The sequence below is a fragment of the Danaus plexippus genome (genome assembly GCF_018135715.1).
Source record: "Danaus plexippus chromosome 16 unlocalized genomic scaffold, MEX_DaPlex mxdp_23, whole genome shotgun sequence".
Lineage (NCBI taxonomy): Eukaryota > Metazoa > Arthropoda > Insecta > Lepidoptera > Nymphalidae > Danaus > Danaus plexippus.
This window is the reverse complement of record NW_026869851.1, coordinates 3,872,043-3,892,966: the sequence shown is the minus strand read 5'-3', so window position 1 is coordinate 3,892,966 and position 20,924 is coordinate 3,872,043. Positions and strand designations below refer to the sequence as shown.

The window sequence follows — 20,924 nt, the reverse complement described above, 5'->3', positions numbered from 1 at the left end:
TCTCTTATGTACCTATTGCTTAATTGGATTCTGTATTTTTTACTCTAAAATGTAGTTTGTTGTGTTTGTTTAACGTTGTAATAATAACGTAGTACTTCGTTTTTTTTATAGAAATGAAATTAAAGTGTACTTTTGTTGTTATTTTGTAAAGTATTGCAGAACTATAATAAATATTATCCAAATAAACCTAACACACGAATATTCAAGTGAAGGAGTTTAGTATCGATGTCAAAATTGCGAGTTTGAAGTTGCATTGGATGGACCCCATTTCTCGAAACGTTGATGACTATTGGAGCATTAAACTATTTCAGTGACAACAATGAAAGGGGAAGAGTTATGTGAGCCACCCTTTTGAATGATTAAAGAATCTCGTGGAAGTCCATGGATATCTCCTCACTACATTGCATTTCATGGTAATTCATTTTATACACTCAGAGCTACGTCTATGAACAGTTCTGGTCATTCATTTGATAATGATGAAAAATATAATTTACCGAACAAAATGAAACCAATGGTAATTTAAAGCATATTTAATGCTATTGACAAAATCTGCTAAGTATGTTAAAAGAGATTGTATACTTCAAGACAAAAAATTCTCAGCATTCCATGGATTCGGAATGCGGGTACCGTCCTGCCGGTGACACTGTCTTAGTCATTAGGGCTAACAGCTTCAAGCAGGTTGAAACTAAAATAAAACGCATGCTCGGTCCAAGCTCCTCTCTATACCTAACAAAATTTGACACAAACCTACTAGGGCTGATTTTTATGTACGTTACAAGAATGAATATATTTTAGTTCTGGACATGCCACAGGCCTATAATAGTTTTAGAGAGATTTAACTGTTATATCTCTCGATCCCACTTTGACTTTCGAATTTACAGCGAACTTTTATTAGTGAGTTCGTTAGTTAGCCCGTAATACTTGTTGAATTTGATGGCATGGTCTTTAGGGACGTTGCTTTCCCAAAATACTGTAAGCTCTATTAGCACAATGTTTTTTAAAATTCGCAAATGCAGAAATATGTCTGGTCTGGACGCCGACGCACAAATATCCTCAAGAATCTTATATTGCTTCTCAAACGTTTCCATCACTAAAGTCCACTTTAATGATAGAGTAAGACTTAACGTTTAATTTTTTAGTCCTAGTGTCTTCTCCTACAAAACCTATTGATCGCTCATTTGTGGTTATTCTTTTTTGTGCTCTGGTTACCAAAAGATTAACCGCTTGACGTATGATTTCCACAGCCCTATCATATCTACGCGAGAATTAACCGCTATCCAGGAATTTCTTACATACCACCAGCAAATACTTAGCAGTTTCAACTGTCTCCCTCTCTGTCTCCGTATGAAGTTTTTTTTTGTACTTTTTCCCAACTTAATAAATTACTCTCATCTGGGAGTCATTTGGAACGCATTTATATACAATTCTTGCAGTGATGGTAACAAATCATGAATTAAGGTGCGCCATTTTAGTGCTAATGGGAAAAACGTAAATTGCTTACGATTAAAGTAAATTCATTACATTTAGTTTTATTATTTAAAGTAAGTTATTAACGTGGTAAGGCTGGTTCATTTCACTGAAGTAACTTTTATATACCAAATACAATATTTATTCCATTGTCAAAGTGACCCTCAATAGTAATAATATACATCAAAATTATTTTTCATTATTATATTCCTTTAGAATAGATTTTAATTATAACTTCAAATCAGTATAAATTACTTACGAGTTATGTAAGAGTATATTGAAACCAATAAAACAGATGGCTCAAAATATATTAAAAAACCGAAAGCGCCTCACAATACCTTCCACATTTTTATAAACAATTTTAATACACCACTGACAATTTTTGGTCACAGATATTTCGTTGAACCAAATTGTGTCCAACTCAAATATATTATACACATGAAAGTAAATCATTTGTACCGAACAATATTTACTCCAAAATAAATATGATAGAGTGTCGAAATGGTCTACAGTAAATATGTATGTACATGTACAGTAAATATGTTCAACCTTACTTTAATAATTTTATAGTTTATCGCTATATTATATGTTTATATCCACGGTTATAAGCAAGATATAAAAGGAAAAATACGTTTACAATATTTTTTCCATATTTATTGATTTAAGAGATTTCATAGCAACGTTTTAATTATATGCAAAAGTTGTCAAGAAAAAAAAATAACAAGTTTCAAAGATTATTAATTTGAAATGTAAACTACCTAGTTGCTTATGTACTAACAAATTTAAAGGAATAGTAACAGCAAAATAGCGTTCATTATTTTGTCGATAATTTGGTATCAGTGATGGAAATATGTATACGTCTTTATATTATCTGTAAAGTATAACATTTACACACTTTTCTATATTCAGACATTAGGACAAGGAAATAGAATATCAAAATTTTTTGTTGTATTTTATACTTTAATGTAAAACATCGATCATTGTTTGTTACGGTATTTCAAATTTATATTCAAAGAGTTTAATTAGATTCGTAATGCTGTCGAAATCAAAATGATTATATAATAAAGCGATGTTCTCTTTTAAAATTTAAAAAAATATTTCTATAATCAGATTTTCTGTTAGGTTTTATTTAAAAGATATATAAAAGTTATGTAATATCGAAGTTCAACTTTCACTTATTCTTCAGTGCGTTTATTTGTGCTTCTTACTATAATTCCTCACTTTAATAAACCTTTATTCGTACAAAATGTGTGAATGATAAATTTAACTTGTAATAATTGTAGTCATTTACAAAATGGATTGTTCTTAATAGAGATGTTAAAAGATTTCGCTTATTTTAGTACGATATACATATTCTAACTACAGTATTTTACTAATATTTTATAGATTTCTTCGGTGTCTAAAATAAGTAATTGAACTTTGCTTATTAATTTGTTGTTTATTTTTTTTGTTAAAGTGCAAATTTAATAGGACTTTGACCTTTTTTTAGCCTTTGTCTTCATATTCATTTCATTCTACTTAAATAAGTTCATTTTCTTTTTAAATATGCCTCCATAAAGCTTTATTTTTCAAAGTATTCAATCGTAGAAGAGGTTATAAGATCTCATCAAAGTAATGAAGATTGGCAGGCCTAACTTACCGCCTATCGTCGGTTTGTCTTTTTTTTTGTCTTTTTACCTTCCTGCAAGATAGATATTCTCGATGAAGAAATATTTTTTTTTCCGATATACAGTATTTCGTTGCTAACTCCGAGTCCAGAAAAAAATCTGTAGAAAACACAACTGCCATTATTTTCTATGTCTAACTTTATTGTAGCTCATTCAAGATTATATCTAGATTATCTGTAGCAATTTTCTACAACTATAATGCGGACTGATATTGCTAATATTAGGTATTACCCTTGCATAAAACTAATTACATTCCAACGAAGCAGGGGGCAAACAGCTCATTAACAACATAACATATTAAAAGTATTATAACTGTATCAAAGAGGCGATGCAGATGAATATAATGTATATTTTTCTATAATTAAACACCCTCGCCAACGTTGAAAATAACTACGAGGCTCGTTCAGTGTAATGAAAAAATTCTATGCCAACGAAAATAAGGTTGTGTTATTCGCGAAACAGAGGTGTATTTGACATGTGATATTCCTCAATTTTATCGTCTCGCCTAAAGATATTCATTTAATTTGAAAGTAAAGTTCATTGCATTTTTTTTCCTTCATTTATACGCTCTAATTTTGGTTTCCAACATAACATCTACCTTCTGACTACGACAATTATAGTATATATTTTTTTAATAATTTTTTAAGAATTAATAATTTTTTCAATGTTATAAATAATAATTTAAAATCATGGCCTACTTTTACCGAAACTGTCCGTTAAAACATAATATTAAGATAACAAATCATAGGTAGCTAAGGCGTTTAGGGTCAGGTTATTAGGTCATGACGGCAATCTATACATCTAGTTTGTGATGGAGTAAAATTAAATGAGAGAATGGAAGTTTTGAAACCTTTACCAGTAAAATAATTCAAGCAATACTTTCAAAGTATCTAAAAAAGATTTTAATTTTTCGATATATGCATATAGAAAATACTAAACAGTAACTAAAGATATTCAACATATACGAAAGATAACTTTATAATGTTACATAAAGTATGTAATCGAAAAGGACTGAAACATTAAATAATTGTGAATTGTTTAAAGTTTAAGTGGAAATAGCGATACCAATTTAAACACAGCAATGTCAGCTAATCTATTTGCGGATAAAAGGACTGGCCATTACAATTTTCAATAGACCGAGAATTGCAGATCGGAAAAGAGGAAATTAAATTTTTAACCCAATTGGCAATTGTTTTATATATTTTTTCTTGGCATGAAATATGACTATATTTATAACACGGGACGCTTGAACTATTTATTCACGTTGTTAACATTAAAGAAGTTTATATGGCTGGATGGAAGTATGTGTAATTATTTGTTACTTCTTGAGGCGAAATATAAAGGGATTTGAGTTAAACATTGCAAAAAAGTAGCTCATACCTAAGACAATCATATAAACTATAATTTATTTCAAATTTGAGTAAAGTCCCCATATGAACAGGGGCTAAGAGTTCTATTAATTATTAATGCTCTAACCTTCTCCATGTGAGAAGAGGCCTTTGCTCAGCAGTGGGCTTCGATAGGCTGATGATGATGATGATGATGCTGATGAAGAGTTCTATTTTGTATAAAAATGATAAGTAGTGCTGCTGTTTAGTGGCTATTAGTCTATTTTTTTAAGCACAATTTCCTTGGATCTTCGTAACTAAATTCTGAGATCCCTTAGAACAGAGTTGATAACAAAATTTAGAAATCTTTATTTTATTATTTGTATTTTTTATGTATTTTAGTATTGTATTTTTATAACAAGAAGTGTTAGTAAAAAATTAGTTTGTAAAAAAATATAGTGTTTTAGGTGTCTGATTACGGTTTAGAAGAGCAACTTTTAAAAAGATGATATTTAAAAACAATTCCTTCAATTTACATTTCCCTCAAGCCATAAATATCTTCAAACACAATACCAGGCTTAAATATTACTAACAATCGGTCACTCATTTGTACCATTATTTTTTAAGTAATATTAATCTTTACACATTTTATGCCAAAAATATATGTTTAATACGAAACAAAATAAGAAATAGATGTGAATTTTATATATTGGGTTGTTAGTTGTTATAACGCCACCAACTTTATAATAATGAAATATCATACAAATTCGTAAGATGCTCTTAACACATTTTTTCGTAAAAATATTTATGCTGTTGTAGAATCTTTGCTAACCTTGTCTCGTTAAATTATTTATTAAATAGCTACCTCGCATTCGAGCCTCGAGTTCACTACATTGTACATTGACTTTGCAAGTACAATAGTTTTATACTTAGATACCCTTTTTTACCGACGGTTATTTTAAATGATACGTTTCTGACTTTCTCATCAAATATTTAGGAATAGAAAATCTAAGAGATTATTGAAATAATAAATACTTGAAAGCTTTCTAATTATCTTATTATATACTTAAAACAATAAGGAGTAGATTTTCAACCAAGTTAGTGTTCTTTATTTTATTTAAAGATTGTTATTAAAGTTTGTAAGATTTATCAAAACTTTCTGTATGAGGCTATAGACTGTTAACTCGGTGATGTAAGTACTGAGAAGTTTAAAAATAAACTTTAATTTAAAACTTTTCCTGGCTGAATCTGAAGCAAACTTCAAAGTAACTGTCGGACTACCGATTACTACTATTTTAATTTGTTTATATAAGATAATAGGAATTTTAAAATATATTTTTATATAATTTTAACTCGTATGGACAACAACACTTCTAGAATGACATATTTTTTTATAATTTATCACCGAAGAAAACTTTGTATCTGCTTCATTAAAAATTAATACAACATTGTATGTTAAATTTCTCTAGACTTCATTCAGACTTCTAGACATAAAAAGAACGGCGGTCTTTTTAAGAACCAATAAAAAATATTCAATTAAATTTTTTAAATTATTATAAATGAATTTATTGTCGTATAAAAAAAAATATGTCTCATCATTCTACTTTCATTTATTTAACAGACAATACTCTAATTTCAAATGATCAGAAGTTAAATTTCTTTAAAAATATTTTATATATCTTTAAAACTTAATACCTTTTATGCTTTAATACTATTTCTATCTATCTATAATACTAAAATACTATAACTTGAACATATAAAATTATGTATCAATAATCTTTTTCTATCGTTAGCTAAATAGAAAAAATGTAACAAAATTTGTCTCAAACAAAAATAAATATTAAAATCAGAATAATATATTTGTAAACAAAAAGATTTTATTTCATTCATTTAACCTTATTCTCAATCCAATAAAATATACGACAGAAGATTTCTAGCGATCATTTTATTAAAGTGGTGTTTATAAGGTCAGTCCAATATTACTGAACGACTAGTTTCTCGAAATAGAAATTCTTAACACGGTATATTGCAAGACGGAACGCTTTATTGTGTTGAAAGTCCATCGTGTTTTCCACTTAAGTGTGAATAATCCTTTTCAATGCAAGGCCCTAGCATTATGTCTGGAATGTGTGAAATTCCGACTTAAAGAAAAAAAAAATTACTTCTAAACAATGTCACAAAAATATTAAGTGTACTTTAAAAATTGCTTAACAATGTCCAATAATAATCATAGTGTTTTTGCACCTCTAAAGACTCTCCTAATGAGACTTCAACATAACTTAATTGATTTATTTGTGATCACTTGAAATTATTAATTCTATTAAAGATAAGCTATATTTTTTTTTTCAATTAAATATATTTATCATGTTTTCTTATATCAAAAGTGTAAAACTTAAAAACATAAGTACACGAGCTATTTACGATGTGTATAGTAATATTAACGCTAAAGATGTTATTTCAACCTAAAATTATTCATGTGAAGGCTTCAAACGTAGCCGAATTAGAGGGGTTCGAGTAATCTGAATGTCTCATTCAAATAGAAATAAATTATACACAACACCGTCCTACCGTCCTACGTAACTTGGGACACATGCACAAAATTGTCATTTAACCAGAATTTATAATTGCTATAAGAGAATTTTTCTTCTACTATCAGAATGCAAAAGTCCTATTAAAAGGATAATTACTTGTTAGGTCTTAAGAAACATTTATAATATTACATTAGGATTTATTCTCAATATTAATTACTATTAAATCCAAATCAACCTTCTAATATCTTTACTAAAAAAAAAGCTCAGTATTTTTTTAGTTTATCATGTTAAAACAATGTCATTCAATTCTTAACTTTAGATCTGCTTTAAATAATAGTACTAAATTGCACAGATATATCTTGCTAAAAAAGGAATAAATTCTACATTCAAATATTTAAAAAAAAAGTTAATTTTTGGTTATTGTCTATACGAATTACATAAAAAAGTATGTAAGTTTTTGAGTTCGGTTAATAATACTAATCTTTTACAACAAGCGGGTGTATACAAACTTGATTGTGACTGTGACTTGCCATACATTGCGCAAGCGATAAGAAGCATCAGTACAATATCAGATATTCAAAATGGGTGTGCGTCAAAGTCAGCAGTATGTCATACAATGACCAAGCTTCTCACTTTTGAAGACAAGACTCGTGAGATTTATCCGAAGGACTATTGAAATTTAAAAAAAAACATCCTAATTTCAACAGAGAAGATGCTGTGATCGAAACTGTAAAATAAAATACTTACACCGCATAAAATATCAGACAAACATAGTTTCATTTTAAATATGTATGCCAAAAAGCGCAGATAACATTATGCGTAACATAGTTTCACTGAAGGGACAGCAAATGACTCATTATAATTTTGGCTATTAAAAAATTATGTTCAGTACATTATAGTTTTTCGACCGCAGATTTATAGATAGAGGGGAATTACAGCCAAGGAAATTAAAGCGCTCCTTTAAGGAGAATTACCACCAAGAAAATTAAAGCCCTCTTTTAAGGATTTAAAGAATATAATGGAATAGACTGGGAGGGGAGAGAAATTCGATTCACTTGAATTGAAATAATGAAAAAATGTGCGTCGATTTTCTATAACGAACCATTAAAGTTAAAAATGTAATATATGATTCAATAAAAATTTAATCGTTTCCAAGAATTTTGTAGATTTTCCAGTTTATTTATTAATTGCCACGATAAATCAACTTATTTTATTTATTTAAATTGCTTATCAAAGGTTGCTATCTAGTAAAAAACTTGAATTATTGACAGTACTTTCAACAATAAGTTATTGCTAAAAAGGTTTGTTAGGGGAAGATTTCCAAAAGTTATATCTGAAATTTGCCAACGTTTGCCCAAGACTATAAAATGACTGTCATGTATTAATTTTCTATAATTAATATTAATTGTATATACAAGCCATAGAATTATACTTATAGCCAGAAGGTTATATTTTAAGTCATCTATCGTTTAGGCTATGCTGTTTATGTATGTTTATTAGAAGTGAAAAGTGATGACGGAACATTAGAAAGAAAATTATTCTAAATAAAAATATCCCCACCCTGTGGCACGCCGGCAACGAGTTTATATACTTAAGAAGTTTTTTGTCCTCTCTGGCGATCTGTTTGGTAACAATTGCCTGATTGAAATTGGTAAAGTATAGGTTATATTTAACGAATATTAATAGTTTTGTGAGCAATTCGTTCCAAAAGTTAGTGGAAAAATAAATAAATATTGTAATTATTGCAAATAAAACTGTTTTTTTTTGTGCGTCTGGTCTATGTATATATATGTGAATATTTGTACGATTTTAGTAGTTTATTTCATACTTATTAATGAAGAAGAATACGTCATACCATAGTATATAAGGGTGATAGAGTGGGCACCTAGAAAGCATTACAAAACAAACATGAAAATCATTTAAAATGTAGGTATGTATCCGTGATATATTAATGTGGAATAGAAAATAAGGAAATGAAGCATATAAAGTTGAACGGGATTTCAAGACGGATCTCCATTTGTTGTATGGAAAAGAATTATTCACACTCAAGGAAAGTACACAATGGATTTTACTACTTTAAATGTTCCCATTTTCAATAAATGCTAGCAGAAAAATTCTCGGGAAAACTGCCCGACGTTCAGTAATAGAGAATTGACCTTATAGGCACCGCTCCAATAAAAAGTTCCATTGTGGCATTATCTTATCCTGTATCTAGCTATGTTTGAAACCATTGGCAAATTCAGTTACTATATTTTGAATATTAATTCCATTAATTCCTCAACATACCAAGTGTCATTTTGTATCGGATTAATTTAATAAATTTCGTAATACCTTGTGGAATTAACCCAATTTTTTAATTGGGCTTGAAAACAAATAAAAATATAATTATTTGTTATTCTAAAGCTAATTGGAAGCACTTTGAAACAAGTTGAAGCAACTTGTCAAATTCATTATCGTACTAAATGGATCCTCTGTGCAATTCTATCGTACCTTAACGATTTGGTCATATGCTTATTAAAATGTTTATAATGGAAAAAGTAAGTGATCGAGGCACACAATTCAGAACAATCATTAGGATGCAATATAGATTAATATGTGTCATTCGACTTATTATTACTATTTTTATTGAATTTCAAATGATTTATTGATTGGAATTGTTTGTGTATTTCCTATAATCTTTTTAAATTATATCCTTAATTTGTGATTTAGATATTTTACTGCCAATTTTATATATAAATTAAATCAGACACAAATTTTATTAGTTTCAGTCTTAGCAAAAGACAGAATGTTACACCAAAGTATTGTAAGAATTTATGGCCTTATACAAAGCTTCTATTGAAATAATTAAAAATATATAAACCGCTAAAAATGTATTTATTTTTCTAAATTGTATTTATTTTTATATAAATATCAGAAATAAAACAAAAAATATGCAAATATTTTAATTTCTATACATTAATAGTTTCATAAATTACAAATTCTTGGGTGATATTACTAAAAATATCATTAAATCGGATAAGTTCTCCATAAAATTCTTTTTATCAGGTTATTAATCTTGAGTAAAAATGTCTTTTAAAGACTTTCGTATTTATTATTTATAGATCTTATTTGGGACAGTATAATCATAAATCTTGTATGTAGATGTTAATTACTATAAATATAGATTTTAATTTAAATAGAAATTGATTTTCTAAATCATTCTTGTCTTGTCTGTCAACAAGTAATATAAATTACGGTTATATTCAGTCGTGCTCTACAACATCAAACATTCAGTTCAGAAACTAGTTTACCTTCAATGTTAACTATGTAATATAAATTCTGCTGTGTCCATGAACAACTTCTGGGAATATTAATCCATTTGACTGAATCGGATCTTGTAGTGTAATGAAGGAAAAAGTAAATGAAGTGCCACTTGTTATGTTAGCACTACAGGAGCCAAAGATATGACTAGCACGGGATGGTTTCCTTACAAATAATATTTATAATAGCAATGCCATATAACCTCGATAGTTCTGCTCTCTTTTCATAGTTTCACGTATAAAGAAAGGTCAAACCGCCGGGGGAGATATTTTTATATAATAGAGGATTTGATTTATAGAAACGAACCTCCATATATTATACGTTTGTAACAGAAATCCCAAGTGTATTCAAACATTTTATTACAGTATATTCCATTGCCACAATAACCAATCTTTTTTTTTTTATTATGTTGACATTTAATTTTATAATTTTGGTAATATAAATTCGCACAAGATAAAGGTGTTTCGTGGTCATTTATGGGAAAGATGTTTTTTTCGCAATACCAAAGGATGAAACTGTAAAAATAGCAGAGAGTGAAAGTTTTCGCAGTATGTTAAGAGAACCGCGTCAAATCTGTTGAATAAAATCGTTCACGTGACAGTCGACATCTGACTGATTTATTTGTGTTCAATATAAAATTGATAATTATACAAATATGTAAATATTTACAATAATGTCCGTTTAAGGATAGATAATTTTAGAAGCCACTTGAAACATTCTTGGCATTACGTGAATTAGTATTGCAAATCTGTGCAGATTTCATCCTAAACGCTTACCGCATTGCGGCCCCAGACAGTTGTTTGCACGCCCTCGATTTTGACAGCATGAAAGTTCTATCAAGCTCATATAATGTATTTTTTCTTTACAATTCGAAAATTAATATAACATAGCGCCTTCATTTTAACTGTAGTTTTTACAAAGATTTACTTTTGTTCTTGGTTAAATATTTTAAGATATAATTAACATTACTATATCAAGATAAACGTTAATATTAAAATTAATAATTACATACAAATTATAGTTAAAATTGACATGAAAAATATTGTGATTATATGTGTATTTAATACTTTCAAATTAATTAAACTGAAATGTTATAAAAGTGTCAAAAAAAAATTACATGAAAGATGATAATTTCTACGCAAGAAACTTAAATGGAAATTTGTACCTTTGGTTATTTTATGCTGCTATTTATTTTTTAATTTAAAACTGCTGTCTAAAACGTTATTATGTAACATAACGTTATGTAACATTATATGATGCATGTATCTTTAGGTGCTTTTTGGTACGTACATACATCATCATATTATTTTATATATGTTATACTCATTGAAAATAATGTATGTAATCCGTTATTGTCAACGAATATATATATATATATATATATATATTTATACGTTGAAAATAACTTTAAATGCTCATACCTAAGTGATGACTTGAATATATCATAATATTCAGAATGTGTAAAAATCATTTAAGTGTAATATCGGCAAAAATATATAAATTTCATCAGCCCCGACCTTCGAGGGGATATAAAAAAATTGGACCCCTAATGTAAAATCAATAAACGACCGAAAAGCGTTATAATGTACTAACACGATCAAAGCAAATAATGTTTCGTGGCAAAATTTCCATACAACTAATGCATGTGATGCGTATATATAAGGACCAAGGATCGTTCCTTGTGAGACCCTTTTAGTTGAGAGCAATAAATCAGACCCTAATGGAGTGTGGGCTCTTCGTAGGGCTTGTACGCATAATATTTCTGAATTTCAAGTTGACCGGGGAACATATACGGGACTAAATGTCCAGAATATTGAGTGGAATGGATGTTGACATGGTTGTAAGGTTTACATGGAATGATAAGTAACATTGAGATAAAGGAATAGGTTTGAATATACTTGTTCAATTACTTGGCGTCTTTCTAGCCTTAATGTTATTATTAGGAGGTTGGGTTCAATCAAAAATATTAATAAGAGTAAAACATAGATACACCCATATCAACAAAATCTCAACAATTTGGACAATATCCGATAATCTATCTTGACATTGTAATTTCTTTGGATGAGTAATAAAAGTTTAAACTCTTAAACCACTAAAACGGGGATTTTCAAATAAAGTGAATGTTCCTCCAAAAACGAAAAGTTCGCCACTTAAGTGCTAAAGAAGCTCTAAACTGTCTTTACGAACTAAGGTAATGGAAACGTTAACATAAAAAGATACTTCATTATGTAGAACCTTTAAAATTTCTCCCCTTACAACCACTTTCTGTTAATATATTATAAGTAAAGTTTTAATTCAAATTATATCTCCCTGAATAATATAATATTGTTGAAATGTTACCATAACACGCAAATCATCCATTCTAGACAGTTGTATAAATTTAGCACAGTAAGAGATTATACGAATTGTTACGACTTACAGTACCAAGTCCAAAGTGACTATAAAATGTACATGTTGTGGGGCAAATGTAGATAAATTCTATCTTAGTTCCATATTCCACAATCTTCAACGTAGTTGTTAATTGTGATTAAACAAACTTTGTTACCTAGGTGCAAACAGGTAAACGCGGTGATAAATGTTAAATTATAAATTGTCGCCCGTCACAAATCTTTTTAAGGCCAAGTTTAAGTCTTGCTTTAAGAAACTTTTAACAGAAATGGAATATCTAGAACTCATAATAATGATATATTGAATTCGAAGATTTCTTAATAACTTGAATTCATATTTCTGACACCCCTGTGTACTAAGAAACGAGTTTTCCTTTTGTTTGTGATTCTTATTACGCGAAATGTAAATTTAAGCTTTTCGTGCACACGTAACTGTTATTAGAAACTTTTGGTGTGTATGTTTAATACATTTCATATTATGTAAATCTTGGAATATATATATAGATTATATGTTTAAAAATTATCATTTTTAATCTAGTTTTCGGTCTTTTTATATAAAAACAAAGACATTTAGAATATTTAAAAGAGCAATTCCAAGCAAATATGTAGCAAGTTTATTTTATAAACCATCTAAAAACGAACAAGGGTGCTCTGTTTTGCATAAACTGATTTTCTTACGGATCTTTAGTTGGATGTTAGAATATTATGTTATCGAAAGGGCTTTTAAGATACGAAAGTGCTTTTATTATGTCATGACCATCTGAAATAAGTTTTAAATTTTTATAAAAGCTAATCATAAGGTTAAAGTAATTAAGTCAGTGTATTTTTTTTAACATCATTGCTGTTTTAAATTTTCTAATACAAGTTTGCCGCTGTAGTCTTTGTTATCCGAATCTTTTTATTTCTTTAGCACTTAGACTATTTGGAAAAAACATAACAATTTAATTTCATTCGTATATTCATCAACTAAACATACATTTAATTATTTATTACATGACACACTTATCAGTATGCGACTTATAAAAACAATAAAAATAAACACCTAATTACATGTGCGTTTTTTAAACAATAACATCTTAATATATGATTATACATAATAGTTTAATATTTTAATAAAATATGAAACAAGAAATAAAATTATCGTTAACAAAAAAACAAAAGAATAAAATGGAAATGTCTGAGCGAGAAGTAACCAAGAGAACTAAATACGTATAAGTACAATGAAACACATTGGCACATTTTTTTTATTATAACTAAGTATGGTTTCAGAGTATTTTAGAGTTCAGAATTCAACAGGAAGATACTATCAAAGCGCTAACAGTCTATACTAGACATTTTGATTCCTAAGAGACATGCAAATTGACTGGGTTTCAGGACCTTTATATTCCACAATGTTTTTTAATTGGCAACAAATGCTTATGGTATGGAAAGATTTAATATTTTTTTCTTGTTGCTTCTCTTATATAGTTTATTTTAGAATAATTTTAAATAACATAATAACATGCTAATTAAAATACCCAAGAAACAAACTGATTTTAAATATCAACATTACACTTATAAAAGCTGCTTTTAAGAACATTATCTAAATTCAGAAATTATGTGCGGATGTGTAAATGAATGATAATATGACGTACATCGAATTTCAAGGGTTAGAAATGTTGACTTTTCAACAATTTGAAGAGCAGAGATAAAGATTGCTCTTTGAATTGCAACTTCAGAAACATTATACGTGAGATTAATTTTGTTCTAAGGGATATTCCTTTGAGATTTTCACTTTAAATAGATGAATCAATATACCTTTTGAAAGGAAATTTCAGTTACAACAAGATTATATCTTACACAAACTTTTAACGAGTTCTGTTTAAAAGGTAAGGTCTCGGTTATTTACGATTTTATTCACAAACTGTCTTTTCCTACATAAATGATACAATTGAAGACTCAAATTTTTGTAGAGAAAATAAAAAAAAAGTATTCATCCTCCCACATAATTAATTTATATTAAAATATTTTTTCCAGTATAAATAACCATTCAAAAATGTATTGAAAAATGCAATACCTGAATTTTATAAAATAAAAAATCTGCAATTGAAAAGATTCGAGACAAAAATCTCGGTTACTGAATTTTGATGTAGCTGGGTTATTGTTTCCATTAAGGGAATTATTCAGTGTCACAATATAATATAAAAGAGGACGACTCTGAGAATATTAATAATAGAGATGATGAAAGGAGGGGAGACAAGGGCCTTCAGACTGAAAGTAATTGTTATTATCGTTTAAAGTCATACAATTCTTCAAATCTGTATAGTTGTAATCAAACGACCTAGAAATTTTTGTGTTATATTTAAAAAATATATGCTAGTACATGAAAAAAATGGCTCTATGGACATTTTATTTCAATATAATGTGAGTTATTTATAGTCGTATTGTAACATGTTTATAGTCGTATTGTAACATAAATGTTTTCTTGGTTATCAAAATCTTATTTTTATAACAATGTTGAAAATATTATGGATGGAATAGTAAAGAATAGATAATAATTTCACTAATGGGATTTATTTTTAGGAATCATTTTGATCGACATGTAGCTTCTATTAAAGCCATTTTTATCGAAATTTTATTACGTATTATACTCCATATTATAATGATAATATCATAGTTCTAGAGTAATAAAACAGTCGTGTTAAATCTGACGTGTGACCCAAATTCGAACTCATACAATGCTATATTTAATTTTACAAATACAGAGTTATGGCTTAAATGTTTGAAATCGGAAAAAAAAGCTTTTATATCAATTACATTACTTTCTCTTTAAATGTACGTTTTCAATACCAAAAGTCAAATTCATTTACGCAAACCATATCAGGATAAATCAGAAAAAATATTTAATCCAAATAAATGTCGGATATGTTATTAGCAATTTATGACAATTTATGGGGAGAACGATTTTCCGACGAAACTTTTATAGGTTCTATCATAACACTATTACATTTACTGTCAGTATGTGGACTTTCTTGATATTGTTACAGTTTCGTATGGAAAAACAACTTGGACATATATTATTTGTCACTGGTTTGGTGAAAATACGTTAAATTTTATTCGATTGCCATTATAATATTAGTGTATAAAATAAGATATATGCTGACCAAACGAATCAAGACTCCTGAAATGAACAGAAACATTTTCTCAATAATTGTCTTGATTACTGAGGGCAGAATTTTAAACATTTTAATTGGATTTTATTATACATAGCTACGGTTGCGTTTATTAAGCCTCCAGCGATTCATATATGCATTAAGGCTGTATCGTAAAGGCTGTGCTTGATTGACATAATTTTAGACCATCCAGTCTATTACTGGAACGTTCCATGAATACTAGATCATTGTTCGTATGTGCATTATTCCATCCAATTTTAGCTTAAAATCAATTTCTATAGGCAACGTTAGCGTTATAGCTATTGACTCTTGCCCTACTGTTTTGGCTATATTTCTGCCATGCCATGATTATCACCATCATGTTATCTAGCTTAAGCACGATTAATTATCATCATCATCATCATCATCATCAGCCTACAGGAGCCCACTGCTGATCAAAGGCCTCTTCTCACATAGAGAAGGTTAAAGCATTAATCACCACGCTTGCTCAACACGGGTTGGCGATTTCAATCTTACAATTTGAAATTATAAGACCAGGTATCCTCACGGTGTTTTCCGTCACCGTCGGTCAGTGGTGTCTAAATACTCTTAGAAAGTACATATGATTCGGAAAAGATCACATTGGTACTTGCCAGGTTTCGAACCCGCGCCCTCACGTATGAGAGGCGAGCCTTTAACTTCTAGGCCACCTCAACTTTATATCAAGAGGTTATTTTAAATTATTTTGTATCACTATGAACAACAGGACACAAATATATATAAATCTAAACCTAGAAAAAATTACAAAGCCAGTATAATTATAGTCCCAAAACTGAATAAGTAAATCCTTGTCACCTTTACACATTTCAAGTCACAAGGACAGGTGAAGGAGACTGAAAAATCACACTTCTTATATGCGTCGACCCTTCCGAGAATTAATGTTGCAACATTCAACCATGAATATAATTGGATACAGTAAAAATTTGTTATTTCTTATACATAATTTTTAAATATATTATCGATTTCTGCACCTAATTTCGGCTTTTCTATAATATAGACTGAAAAGTGCTTATCTCTTATTAATAGGTGATATGATCATGATAGATGAAATGTGCTTGGATGTAGATCCATATGAATAGAAAGAGTAGCATTACAATATACTCTTTAAGACATCTAATTTGTAATAGGACGGAACCACAGATGTAGGCAAACTAATACAGTCGTTTTCTGTGCATCTGAGGGAGAACGAAGGGCGTCGCTTCCTCCGGATGCGAGGTAGGTATACAAGAGAAGGATGGAAAAAGATAAGTTGACTTTTTTTTGTTATTTTTATCAAATTCTAGAGTGTAGTAAACTTAACCTTTTTTTAAATTGACAGTTAATAATTATGTTTATGCCTACAAGAGAATAAAAATTTAACTTTGAAGGAACTGGAAATTCATATTCTGAAGGTTGTAGGTCCCAATCCAAAGGCATTATAATGTTAATAGTAAATTCAAATTCATTATAAATATAAAACGTGTCAACTCCAAGTATATTATTTTTTATGAAAAACTTATTTCGCAAAAATTATTAATTTATAATATAACTAAGACTTAATTTCGAGGATACGTCACATTTTTTTAAAATACTTTAGAAATCTCTTAACTTATACGTCATCTGTTCGCTCTAATATGAATTTCAATGGCATACATTAATTCACGTCAAGTAAAGCTCAGTCGCTAACATCTGTAGACACGGTACTGAACTAAATTTGAGCTATAAATCAAGTCGTGATATAAGTCACGTTTTTACTATAAGCTATCGTTTAATCTAAGTAAGATGACCCTGCAATTCTTCCACGCGATTTATTTTGTTTTCAATCGTAAAGGTCCCTTCATTGTTTGCATTGAGATTTTATTGTAACATTTTATACAAACGAGACTTCCTCTGCTTCAAAAAGGAAAAGCCTGCGTGTTTTTATATATAAATTTAACTACAGATTTCTAATATTAACACAATGTACAGATTTGATTATACGTAAAAAATCGAATGATTTTAAGTATTTGAAGCGTAACATTACTATTAAAATTATAATAAGATTATAAGAATAAAATAATATAATAAAAAGAAATACTACATACTTAAAATCTTCCATAAAAATATATTCCAAGAATATTAAACGTACGAATAATAAAATAGAAATTCTATTCTAAAGATTTTACTTCCACCGAAATGTTGGAATACTTAATAAAACTTGTTAGAAAATCGAGTCCTTAATTAACATGCTCAATGGGGCATCTCAACGTCATAATGTATACATTCTATGTAAATTTCATTAAAAGTTGTAGAAAGTTACAGCAGAATGAATTGTAGCATCAGCGTGAAAATTTTCGTACAAAAAATATTCAAATTACGAATTTCACATGGCTTCATATATAAAACATAATGCTAAATTAATTTTAGAATAAAAAAAATAATTATGTATAACTATTAGATACTTTTAAATTATCCTAATTGTGGTTATTTAGTTTTTTAAGAACACGGTAAAGCCTTCTTTAATTCAGGTGACGCGGGGTATATAATGTCTAAAAATGTATTCCTTCATTACTTTCAACTAGACAGCGTTCAACTTATAATTGTTGTAGAAAAAGTGTCATGTCTCTATATCAAAAAAAAATAAAAGAATATTTTATCATCTATAACAAGCAAGCGCTCATTATTATAACAAACAAATAAATGTGGTTTCCTTGTCATGTTATTATCTTTGAACATTCGACTCGATGTATAGGACGTATTTTTTAGGGTAGCTTTATTCGACATATCGCGTTCAATAATCTTGGTAAAATAGATTAATCTTGGAATTATAATCACTCTGAAGTACAATCTATGATCGATCGTTATTTATAATCGAAAAATAACAGTGTATTAGCTAATATTGAATCCAAGTCTTGTCCAACACTTGTCTTAAAACCAATTATTGTGTTTTTAAGTAATAGTCGTCGCAATTTAAGTTAAATTTTTCAGTTGTTATTAGACTTTCGTATTTGAATGTTACGGAATATTATCTTAATAAAGCTATATCAAACTTTAAGTTAAAGATTTATCTTTAAGCTTTATTTAACTTTCGTGTGTCTGTTTGTGACTTTATCTCATGAAACATGAAACTGATATTTAGTATACCTTAATGAAATTTAAAAACGATGAGTTTTTAAATTTCATTAAGGTATACTAAATAAGAGGACTAGGAGAATGTGATAAAATCCACTAATTGATTGTGTTTTGGTTCACACGGAATAATTATTGTTTCCGTTACCTAAATATAAAGAGATTTAAAAAAATATATGTAAATATGGCTATAAGGATAGCAAGCACAAGGTCTATTAGCATCAAGTAAGCGTCAGGTCGAATGGCTCCACGCCTTTTATGTAATTGGAATTTCTAACTACCTTTCCGAATGTGATTTTAATGAAAATATAATTGTTTGCATAAAGTTCAAGTAAAACGTTTTAAGAACAAAGTTCTTTTAATAACATTGTTATAATTATGAAAACTCATTAAATCAAAACTTGAATATAAAGTTGTTTGTAACTAGGTACCGATAACTCAGTTTTCAATCAATCCACGAAGAGCTCTTCGTCATCACGTGATTAATTGGAATTCAGAAAATACTGTACAAACTTCATTGAAATGAGGTTTTCGATTTTTATTTTATTCTCGTTTAATCCATGATATTGTTATTCTTTCAAAATGTTAGTTCTGTTTTTTATCATATAAATTGATTTTTATGATATTAATTTAAAATAAAGCTATATACATAATCGTGGTAACTAATACCTATTTTTTTACACTCTACGTGTTTCAATCAAATCAAATATATCTCACATCTTCAAAAAAAAAAAAACAACTAAGAAGATCTGTCCACTTCACATCAGTCAAATTACTCCTTATTGTAATCCTCGCTGCTGTATGAAATCCTGGTTATGTAGAAATTTTAATGGCATTTATAAATCATGTTATAGCATTAGTATAGACAGTTGAATGCAAGTTATATTTCTATGCTCTTAGCATACAGGTGTAATAAATTTTGTCTCAGAACATCAAGTAAGAAAATCCATGTTAAGGACTACCCACCAAACAAAAAAACAAACCAGTACGTAAACTATTTGTATATAACCTAACAGCAATGAAAGTATTATATCAATGTTTTTATTTGTTGTTAGTTTTGTAATAAAATGAAACCGAACTTTCACATTTATTTTTATTGAACGCGCCCAATCACAATTCCTCATGATAGTCAAAACACAACTTTGAGCCAAAAACTACTTTTATGGTTATTATCGACGTCTTCGATATCTGAAGTCACAAATCTTGTAAGGTCTATCCTTATCTTATATCTGCAAGATATTTTACTTAAGTTAATATTAATTTTAATGCTTCAAATGATAATAATGTTTAAAATTAATGTAATTATTAATTTGTTCTTGGTTATAGAAATATTTAAATCAATTTTATATAAAAATGGCTACGAGTAAATAAGAGTTCATATTCAAGAATGTAAAATAAATATAGAATAAGTTGTATAGGAAAAACATTTGATATCGAAACTGATTTATAAAACTGCCACTAAAGCCGTAATATTTCACATTTGCTCTCTGATAACGAAAGAGTCGACAAACACTACGTAATAAAATATATTATAACAATGATATCAAGAAACATTATTATATGAAAATCTACGTTATTGTGAATATTTGTTTGATAAATTAATCTTAAGATTGAGCTGCATACATTGCAACCACTTTATGTCTTTTTGAGTTTATGAAATATTATGCACAAAACAATATTGGCAAATTTGTTCAAATTTACTTTCACTACTTAATATTTTATTAAAAATTCGTAATCAGATTTGTGGACTCGTAAAACTTTTTTTATTAGTACGAAATTATTTTACTATTTCCGAATGATTATAACATTTTTTTTTACGGAATAAAATATTCTATGATATATAATTATGAGATATAAAAAAACTAATTCAATTTAATCATGATTTTAAAATAGATCGTTTTCAGCTTACTGTCAAACATTAATACTTCTTGTTTTAAGTTTGCTTGGAGCATCGAGAGGACGATCT

General features: G+C 28.4%; 1 protein-coding gene across 3 annotated transcripts in view; it reads right to left on the bottom strand.

The window, feature by feature from the left end:
- The window catches only part of LOC116772079 (zwei Ig domain protein zig-8-like), an 82,937-nt gene that overhangs the window by 15,140 nt on the left and 46,873 nt on the right, over positions 1 to 20,924 (bottom strand). The gene's annotated exons all lie outside the window — the stretch shown is intronic.